Genomic DNA, 10,051 nt, shown 5'->3' with positions numbered 1-10,051 from the left:
TTTGAACCCGCCACTCTCGGTACATGGGGCTGGCACCCTACTCACTGAGCCACAGGCACAGCCCAAGTCTCCATCTTTTTAATGGCTGCATAATATTCCATGGTACACATATACCACAGTTTGTTGATCCATTCATGGGTTGATGGGCACTTAGGTTGCTTCCACAACTTGTCAATTATGAATTGAGCTGCAATAAACATTCTAGTACAGGTTTTGTGCCCATAGCACAGTGGTTACGGCATCGGCCACATGCACTAAGGCTGGCAGGTTGGAACCCAGCCCAGGCCAGGTAAACAACAATGACAACTGCAACACAAAAATAGCTGGGCATTGTGATGGGCACCTGTAGTCCCAGCTCCTTGGTAGGCTGAGGTAAGAGAATTGCTTAAGCCCAAAAGTTTGAGGTTGCTGTGAACTGTGACACCACAGTACTCTACGGAGGGCAACAAAGTAAGACTCTGTCTCCAAAAAAAAAAAAAATTCTAGTGCAAATGTCTTTGTGGTAAAATGATTTTTGTTCTTCTGGGTAGATACCTAATAATGGGATTACAGGGTCAAATGGAAGGTCTACTTTGAAGATTCTCCATACTTCCATCCAAAAGGGCTATATTAGTTTGCAGTGCCACCAGTAGTGTAGAAGTTTCCCTCCTCTGCACCACCCCAGCATCTGCAGCTTTGAAACTTTGTGATGTGGGCCATTCTCACTGGGGTTAGGTGATATCTTAGAGTGGTTTTGATTTGCATTGCTCTGATGATTAAAGACAATGAGCATTTTTTGAAGTGTTTGTTGGCCATTCATCTTTTATCTTCAGAAAAGTTTCTGTTCAAATCCATTGAGAGGGTTGTTTGCACTTTTCTTATTGTTTAACTTGAGTTCTCTGTAGATTCTAGTTATCAGGCCTTTGTCAGAGCTAAGGGTACCGCAAACAAAGCAAACAGACAGCCTTCGGAAAGGGAGAAGATTTCCTTGCATTCTGCCTTGATGGACAGTCCCAGCTGGGACAGCTGCAGTGCACATTAACAGCTCAACAGCAGGGCTCCCAGCCTCCGGGAATCTCTTCTGGCTCCCAAGCCTTCCCCTTCTTTGAAACAAACCCCACACCTAAATTCAGCCATATTTCCTCTACTGCAACTGCTGACAAGCACACACCGTTTTCATTCCTGGCTTTGTGCTCCTTCATTCAGGCTTGAGTCTAATCTTGCTTGTGGCATAAACACTACCCAGCCTTCTTCATGTGGTTCAGATGATCCAAACTGATAAAATGATAAAACACAAGAAGAAACAGAGAAAAAGGAGAATATGTGATTTTGGTTTTTTTGTTTTGGGGGGGGTTTTTTTGCAGACTTTGTCCAATATATTTATCTCTTGCTGTTCCCTGTTTGAATGACAGCTATTCACAGAGTGGCTGGTGTCAATATCTTAACTTTCTGTGCGTTTCTTCTCATACATACGGTGTCAGTGTATTATCACTTCTCTTTATAACCACACAGTATCAAAGTCCCATCTTCAGTTGCAGCAGTGGGCCAGGAGCCCCATGAAGTTGCATACATAATATTTCTGTACTTCTGAGTATTTGAACACTGATTTCCTTAGTAATATTACTATTTAAATGTATTGAGTTGAATTAAAATGTATCTCCTTGGAATTTGCTAGTACTCACAATATATAAATATATATCATCTCCATATTAAAATACACTTACAGTTTTTATTTTTTAAGTTAATGTGAGGGTACAAATAACCAGGTCCCAATATTTGAGCTTGTTAGGTACATTCCCTCTTGCAGTATTCCCCACCCAAAAGTAATGCCATACAACCCTGCTATGCCTATGAGGGTGGGTGCACCTGACACTCGGAAACATGGGGGGGCAATCCAGCTTCACCTCCCCTCTGGGGTTCAGTGCAACCCCCAGATACCAGAAACCAAAATCCTTCTGCTCCTGCAGAGTACAAATCCTTCTGCTCCCGCCCCTGCCCCTGAGGGCCTCTACCTGCAGCATCACCCGCTGACCTAGGGGTTGAACTGCCCAGCACAGCACAAAATCTGCTGTACTATGTACACAGCACCTAGAAATGGGATTCGTCTCTGAGACCCCAGTGATCTCACCCTGCAGGAGGCATGGTCCCGTCCTCATGCCCAGCACATCGCTGCTACAGCACCACTATGTGAAAAATCCCCTCATCAAAGGCAGGGCTTTCACAAAGATTCCTTGTAACTGAAAACACCTAGAACCAAAAACAAATGAACTCACACAACATACAACACAGTAACATCTTCTACCAGAAAAGAAAACTCCTGGCCAAACAAAAGTGACTTCAAATATAAGCAGAGATAATCAAGATAAGGAGAAACTAGAGAAATAATTCTGGGAGTATGACAGAAGGTAACATCAGATCCAAGAGAAAGTTGAAAACTAACCCAAGACAGAAAAAAAATAATGCAGGATATAAATGAAAAACTTACTAAAGACACAGACGTCTTCAAAAATAAACAAACAGAACTTGTGGAAACAAAAGATTCGTGGAAGGAACTGCAAAACATAATTCAAATCTTTAAAAAAAAAATAGACTAAGCAGATGAAAGTATTTCAAAGCTCAAAGACAAGTCTTTCTAATTAACCTACTCAGACAAAAATAAAAAAAGAATTTTCAAAAATAAACAACCTTCAAGAAGTATGGGATTATATGAAATGACCAAACCAACCTACTAATCATAGAAATTCCCGAGGGAGAAGGCAAAGTAAAAAGTTTGAAAAATTTATTTGAGGAAATAACCAAGGAGGATGCCCTGCTCGTGCTAGATAGCAGAGGTCCAGACAGGACAGGCTCACAGAGCACCAGGGGGCACGGGCCTGTAACCGGCACACTATCTGCAATCAGTGCAAAGGAAAAGTCTCTAAAATAAGCAGAACATCTTGTCACCTGTAAAGGAAATTCCCTCAAACTAACAGCAGATTTCTCACCAGAAACCTTATAAGCTGGGGGGACTGGGGTTCTGTTTTCAATCTTCTTAAGGCAAAAAACAACAGCCGTGAATTTTATATCCTTCTAAACTAAGCTTCATAAATGAAGAGAAAATAAAGTCTTTCTCAAACCAAAAAATAACAATTATTATTATTCTTACCACATATCATGAGTAATGAAAGTGATTATTATTAGGCATCAATCTGAGACTAGAGAAGAATTCTAACAAAACATCCACGAAAGGTGAAAGAAGAAAGACTAGAAGATGAATCTGTATTGCCCAGGTAATTGAGATGACACCCACAATTGGCAAAAGGAAAACCTTAGAAACATCAAAAGTAAGAAAGCTATGGGGTGGGGGGCTCACACCTGTAACCCTAACACCCTGGGAGGCCAAGGTGGGTGAATTGCCTGAGCTCAAGAGTTGAGACCAGCCTGAGGAAGAGTGAGACCCCGTCTCTAAAAATACCCAGGCGTTGTGGTGAGCACCTGTAGTCCCAGCTACTTCAGAGGCTGAGGCAAAAAGATTGTTTGAGCCCACCAGCTCGAGGTTGCTGTGAGCTGCAACAAAGTGAGACTCTGTCTCAAAGAAAAAGAAAGTAAGTAAGCCGTGACCTGGACAGCTGGAGAGCTGGAAGCTGAACAGGTTAAAAGCTCAAGTGCAAGTGGACCTTCAAAAGATGGCACATTCACATGTCCTATAAGCAGAAGTTTTCTTTACAACCAGTAGAAAAAGTGCAATCTATTTTACTAAAAAGTGAGTTCTTGTCCTTTTTCTATTCCCATCTTTGGTTTATTTTGAGGATCAAGATAAGGGGGGAAAGTTAGACAGCACTAAACAAGATAAAAATTGAGAGGAGGGTGGCCCCTGTGGCTCAAAGGAGTAGGGCACCCGCCCCATATGCTGAAGGTGGTAGGTTCAAACCTGGCCCCCAGCCAAAAAAAAAAAGAAAATTGAGAGGAAACATTGGGTGTCACTTTATTAATTGAAATATCCTAGGAACTATCAGAGATAGAAATGTTCTGGCATATTCAGCTGGGGCAGTCAGAGTGTGTTAAGATTGATACAACTGCAAGAAACACTATTGTACAACTTGTTGGCTATAGTAACAACAACATATTATATTCTTAGAAATCACCAAAAGTGTAGACGTTAATTGTTCTCACCAGACAAAAAAAAGATATGTGAGTTAATGCATGTGTTAATTAGATCAACTTAGCAATTCTAACATGTATACATATTTCAAAATATCCTATTTTACACCATAAATGTACATAATTTTGTGTGTCAATTAAAATATACCTCTAAAAAAAAATGAAAGCAACAGAATTAGCCAAGTTGACATTTTTCCACTGCTGTTGTTACAGAAAATTTTTCCAAAGAAATTGAAGAATTCTCTTTAAAAGACAACTTTTGAAATTATGCTTTACTATGAAATCTAGCCAATTCTGAAATTCTGTTGTGGAAACTGAAGAAGCAAGAGATTTGTAGTGTGAAAGTTGGTGCTTCGTTATGAAATTTCACCCTTTTTTGCTCATGTTTCAGAGAGGGTTCCACAGAGAACAGGTAAGTTTGCCCAAAGGGAGAAAAAAGGGGTTCAAGATTCCAAAATGGGTAGTGAATTGAAAATCAGAAAAAGTATTATGAGAGTAAGGAAAATTAAATGTGTGATTTGATGAATGATTGACAAGTTAGCCCAGGTTCCACTGAGCAATATTTATGGGGAAAGGTGGGAGGAAAGGAGAGAGTCCCGGAGGCCTGGGCCTGACATTCTTGTGAAAGGCGCTTGGCGGGGCGTGGGGAAGGCCGGGCTGCATTCCTGCATTCGCAAACACCCGGAGAGCTCTCGGAACTCTTGTTCATCTTTATGCTGCTTTGTGCTTGTCTTTGTGCTGGCAGAAGGTAAAAGAAAAACACTAGAGACTAGTCTGTAGTTCCCAAATCAAAGCTTGGCTTAGCTGACTGCAGCAAGTGGCTTGTCAGAGTCCAAGTCGGTGAGGACGTTAAAACTCCCCGTCTCTGTGGACTGACAGGCTGAGTATTGCCAGGGTTTTTTGTTTTTAATTCATAGATGCAAAAAGAGTATGTTTCAATGTATCTTACATTTACCTTGAAATATTCTAAATTTTTTTTTCAATTCGATTGGCTCTTGGAGAATATAAAACTGGGCCGGAAAGCACTTAAGGAGACCGTGGGTGATGCGAGGAGGTGCCTGTTATTACAGAACTCCAGAGGGGAAGAAGCTATGGCCACTTAGACACTCTTGATGACGACTCCAAGACCCAAAGTCGTTGAATCCGAGCGAAAAGCCAGGTCCGGCAGTCCTGAGTAGGCGGTCCGGGGGTCCCGCCCGCCACGCACGGCCGGGGCGCCTCTGGGACGTGGGACTGTGCCAAGGTTGGCGAGGTGAGAAGGCCAAGGAGTGGACAGGGCTGACTTTTAAAAAGCTGGAGCGGCTTTTCGCGTAAGGAGGCAAGAAGGGGGCTCCGGGGTGAAGACACTGGAGAAGCAGGCAGCCCGCCCCTTTCTGGCCTTGGGAGCGCCGAGTAGCTGCCGCGGAGTTGTCTACCATGACGGTTTTCAATTTGGGAGAAATTAATCGCTTTCGTGTCGCCCTCCAAGCTGACTGAAGCCACCGTCGTCACCGAATGCATCTCCCACGCTCGTTACCGGGAGATCACGCGTCTCCTCCCAGGGTCTGGGCGCATTTCAGCTCTCCCTTCCTCCTTATTCCCAAATCTTTATCTTTGGCTTTGTCAGCCCTAAAGTCACATTGGCACCTTGGGCAGTCCTGGAAGGTCTCTGGATTCCTTGTTTAGGCGAAGGTCCAGAGGACCCCCCATCCTGCCACCTCCCTGGGAGTATCCTCAATTGTCATTTACGGAGCCGTAGGGCGCCCTCTCCCCCAGACTGCTAGGCGCGCGGCGGGGGGGGGGCGGGGAGCGCACCTGCAGCCGCCGCGGGGGGATGGGGGTGTCCACGACGACCCGCACAGTCACCCACCCAGAATCGGCTGGTGGCGGGTGCGGCGCGGAGGGTGGCACCAGCTGCGTGAAAGGAGTCTTTGTGCAAGAGCAGGCGTGAGGGCGGGCGGGGAGGAGGGAGAAAGCTGGGGTCCCTGCAGCCCCCCACTGCCACCGCGCCTGGATAACAGGACAGTGCCCGCAGCGGTTCCGGGCAATGTTGCCAAGCAGAGGCTGCTGGGGTCCCTCTGTTTGGGCCTCCCTCAGGCAGCTTGGAAGAAAGCAGCTCGGATAAGTTGAGGGGAAAAATTTGGCCCCCAGCCCCTCTCTCAGGTGTTTGGAGACGTCAGCTAGCTGGAAGGGCGCGGCACTAGCGGGGACCGGTCGCAGAGTCGCAGAGCCCAGGGCAGCCCCCGGCAGAGCCTCGGCGCGGAGCTGCCCCTGCCTGGGGAGGGCGGGCCGCGCCGCCTTGCCCCAGCGCCGGCCGCGTGGCTCCCGGCATATTTTCCCAGCTGGCGAGCGTCGCGCTGCAGACAAGGGAATGCCTGTGGTGAGTTGTTTATTTTGCTGAAGTTTGCGGTGGGCCAGGGGGACGTGGGGGGGCGAGCGGCAGGCACTGCTGGAACTGTTTTGTTTTGGTCTCCGTCCACCTGTGTGGCATAAATCTGCCAGCCTCGGGCGGCGGGGGGGCTGGGGTGAGAAAGCCCCAACGCTCCAAAAAGCCCCTTTGGTCCCTCGAAGCTCAGAGCCACATTCCATCCCCACGCCTGGAAGCCGCAGGGTCCCAACTGACGCTACCTCCATGCCCCTGAGGACAGGGCTGGCACCCCCAAGTCAGTCAGCGCCCAGGACCCAGGGCCAGCTGGCCATTGGCCTTCCTTCCCAGGGCCCTCCTCCGACCCTTGAAAACAGCAGGGGAGCGGGGGTTTTGCCATGAAGGGCATCCGCTGAATTACTGGGGACTTGTTCTGGTGGCTTTTCTGCGTGAATCCGTTCGCGGGTGTCGGGTCTGCCCCGTACTGCAAACTGGGGCCCTGGGTTGGCTGAACTTTCCTTGATTTCAGGCTGGAGAAAGGTGGGCTGTTGGCCCGCGGGGGAGCCCAGAGGACCCTAGGGGCTGATGGAGGTCACACCGGCGGCTGCGTTTGCCTGGAAGAAAAGTCTAAATACATTAGCGAGCCGGTAAAGCTTTTAAGGCCTTCTTGGGAGTGAGTAGCTGGCTAATGAGAGGTTAATTTCGTTTCCAAGGGAAGACTGCGCTGGTTTCCTGAGATAAATGGACAGGAAGCTCATCACCTCCTCGCTGGCAAGCGGCTCCCAAGTGCTTTTTGCACCTGCCGCTTTGGGCCGCAGGGAGCTTGCGGCGAAGAGCCCCTCCTGCCCGGCCCCCTCCCCATCCCGCGGCGGCGCCGCGCTCACCCCAGGCTCCGGCGCTATTCTGTCCACCCAGGTCCTGCGTGCTCCGGAGCTTGGGGGACCGCTGATCCCACCCGGCCGCGTCCAGGAGCGGAAGGGTTAAGCATGATGTAAGTACAAACCGCAGGCTGCTGGCCGCTGAGCTGTCGGACCCGCGATGGCTACGAACCGGGGAGCAGAGGGGGAGCCCGCGCTCCAGAGAGCGCTGCACGAATCGCAGACCAGGTCTCAGCCCCGAAGCGTCAGCCCTGAGAGGTGCTCGGGTTAGCTTCCTGGAAATGGAGAGATACGAACCCGGGAACGGTTAAGACATCACGCAGGGGTCCAGGAAATGGACCTCCTGGTGTGTGGAGCCATCCACGCGTCTGGCCTGTCCTAACGGTCCGCTCGTGCGTCCAGGCCGCGGCGTGTCCTGCGGAGTCCCCTTTCCTTCTGTTCGGGCTCATCTTTCCTTCCTGGAATCTAAGTCCCAGGAGGGAGCACAAGAGGCGAGAAACGGGGTGTCTTATGAGTTACACAAATTGTCAGCTTCGTAATTTTTTCTGATTAAAATGTAAAACTTTCGTCATAGATTTTATGTTTGCGCTCCAGCTTCCTCCCCAGATTCCTCTCCGTGGAGCCTAAAATCCTCCTGGACTCTTGGGGAGCTCCAGGGTGGCGGCTCTGGAAGCGACTGGTGACTACACTCGCTCCAATCCGGTTTCCCACCCTGCTAGAGTGACCCAATGTCTCCAAAATAGGAACCCCCTTGCGGCTTATTAATTGTGAAAATTAGCATTTTCCTCTAGTGGCTGAACACTCATGCAGCAATAAATAAAACGTGGACTGTTAGGCGCATAAATCTCGAGCTTGTCAAATTTTACAGCAGAGGAACAATAACGCACCTTCGGGGCGGTGAAGTTTCCAGCTGAACAGTTGGGTTTCCCGACGCCAGCCTTGCAGCAACTCCAGGCCGCCCTCTAGTGCCAGGAAACGCGGGCGCGCCGCGGGCTCAGGAACAGGATATGGGGCGGGGCGGGGGGAGAAATCCTCGTGTCACGAGTGGAAAGACCCAAGCCAAACTGAATTTATTGATCAGTAGCTATTGGTTATATATTTTGAAGAATGGTCAATAAGGTGAAATGCTTCTATCATAGGGGTCGAATTTAAATCTTGGGTTAAGAGAAAAAGTCATTTTATTGTTAGTCTTTGTTAGGCAAATATTTTGGAAATCGGTGTTATGTTTGATTACTTTTAAAAGGTGTCTGCTAATATTTAATGAACTATTTTATTAATTATATGTAGTGATTGCAAAAGAGTAGTTTTTTGTTCTAATACTATTTAGTCCACAGCATAATCTAAAATGTCAGGTTACCTCCCCCCGCCCCAAGTCATTAGACGCTATTAGGAATACACGAGTCTGGGACTCTATCGTGGGTAGTGGAGGGTGCTTCCCACTCATCGTAGCACGCAGCTGAGTAATGAAAAGTCACAGCGACAGCAGACGGGCACCTTCATTAGGATCCTAGTGGTTTGAGCGGTTCACAGCGTGTCTAAGAGTAAGCTGTGGAGACCTAAGGTTTGCGCCCCCAGTTCTCCTGACGCATTGATTAGCACACTGAAACGTATGGAATACTAACTAATCTGTGGCTAGTAGGAAATTCCCAGCCAGAGATTCTGAGTAATGGAGAGGGGAGAGTTGCAAACTGCGATTGGAAGTTTAGTGGATTTAAAATGGCAGCCCCGAGCAGTTTAGGGAAAGGCTGTCGGAGGGCTGGAGGAAGTGACTACCAGCCTCGAGGCCATTCTTGAGATTAGATACCACTTCACTCCTACTGATAACAAATTGAAACCTGTCATCAACCTCACAGCTGCCTTCCTGTGTCTCCACTCGGCAGCCTCCTTCCCCGCAGACGATTTTTTCCCCTCATTTTTGGGCCCATCTAATCACAAAAGTAGAAACTGACCTGCCACAGGATGAACCTACCGATACTGTGGAAATTGACAGAAAAGCCACTGCCCCAAACAAACCGTGGCGGAACCACACCGCGGGAACTCGCCACTCTTTCATCTATTCTCTGTAACCAAACACGGGAGGTCCGCCCACCCGCAGACCCCTCCTGCCGCTCTCAGGAAAGGAAATGTCACCGCGGCGAGCGCCCCCGGCCCCACGCAGCCGCCGCACGCTCCTGCGGGCTCAGGGCGCCGTCCCGGCCGGTCCGACCCGCTCCGCACCGCGCTTCCCGCTCCGGCCTCCAACGCGGTTCGCGGCTCGCCCGGCGTCGGCAGCGGGCTCGGACGCGGCCCGGCAGACGCGATTGGCTGAGCGGAAACACCCGGGTCTCCTCTGCGGGGCGATTAGACGCAACTCGGGGATAAGTTGAGCCCGATCACGATAATTCAGATGGAGAGGTCAAAGGCCGATCCCTTTGCAACAACCAGCAGCCGTCGCCCATTTCTACTGGGCGCAGGGAAGGGGGGCGGGGGCGGGGAGAGGCGGGGGCGCGGAACTCGAGTTACGCCGAGCGGGAGGGAGGCGGCGCGGGGCGGGCCCTCCGGCTCCTGCGAGTGGCGGGCCGGGCACGACGGACGTGCGCTAGCCGCCAACCGGAGGAGGGAGGGGCGCAGCCGCGGCGGAGGGCGGCGCGGATTGGCGGGCCGGGCCGGGGCGGGGCGGCAGTGCGGGGCCGAGATTGACGGACGCGGGGCGGCCGCACAGACCTCCGGC

At 49.8% G+C, this 10,051-nt stretch overlaps 1 long non-coding RNA gene across 3 annotated transcripts; it reads right to left on the bottom strand.

The window, feature by feature from the left end:
• Positions 1 to 6,470: 6,470 nt before the first annotated feature.
• LOC111725037 lies at positions 6,471 to 9,762 on the bottom strand. 3 transcript variants are annotated; one of them, XR_002773205.1, is made up of 3 exons: positions 8,229 to 9,762; positions 7,348 to 7,806; positions 6,471 to 7,077 (listed from the first exon to the last, which is right to left on the bottom strand). It is a non-coding gene; the product is annotated as an uncharacterized LOC111725037 (long non-coding RNA). The 3 variants fall into 3 exon arrangements; XR_002773203.1 differs by having other exon boundaries at positions 7,348 to 7,616; positions 8,229 to 9,759; XR_002773204.1 differs by having other exon boundaries at positions 7,467 to 7,616; positions 8,229 to 9,754.
• Between the last annotated feature and the right edge of the window lie 289 nt (positions 9,763 to 10,051).

The sequence above is a fragment of the Otolemur garnettii genome, unplaced genomic scaffold (genome assembly GCF_000181295.1).
Source record: "Otolemur garnettii isolate 467f Iridium unplaced genomic scaffold, OtoGar3 scaffold00030, whole genome shotgun sequence".
In the NCBI taxonomy this organism is placed as follows: Eukaryota; Metazoa; Chordata; class Mammalia; order Primates; family Galagidae; genus Otolemur; species Otolemur garnettii.
Note: the sequence above shows the minus strand (reverse complement) of the source record. Positions and strands in the feature narration are given on the sequence as shown.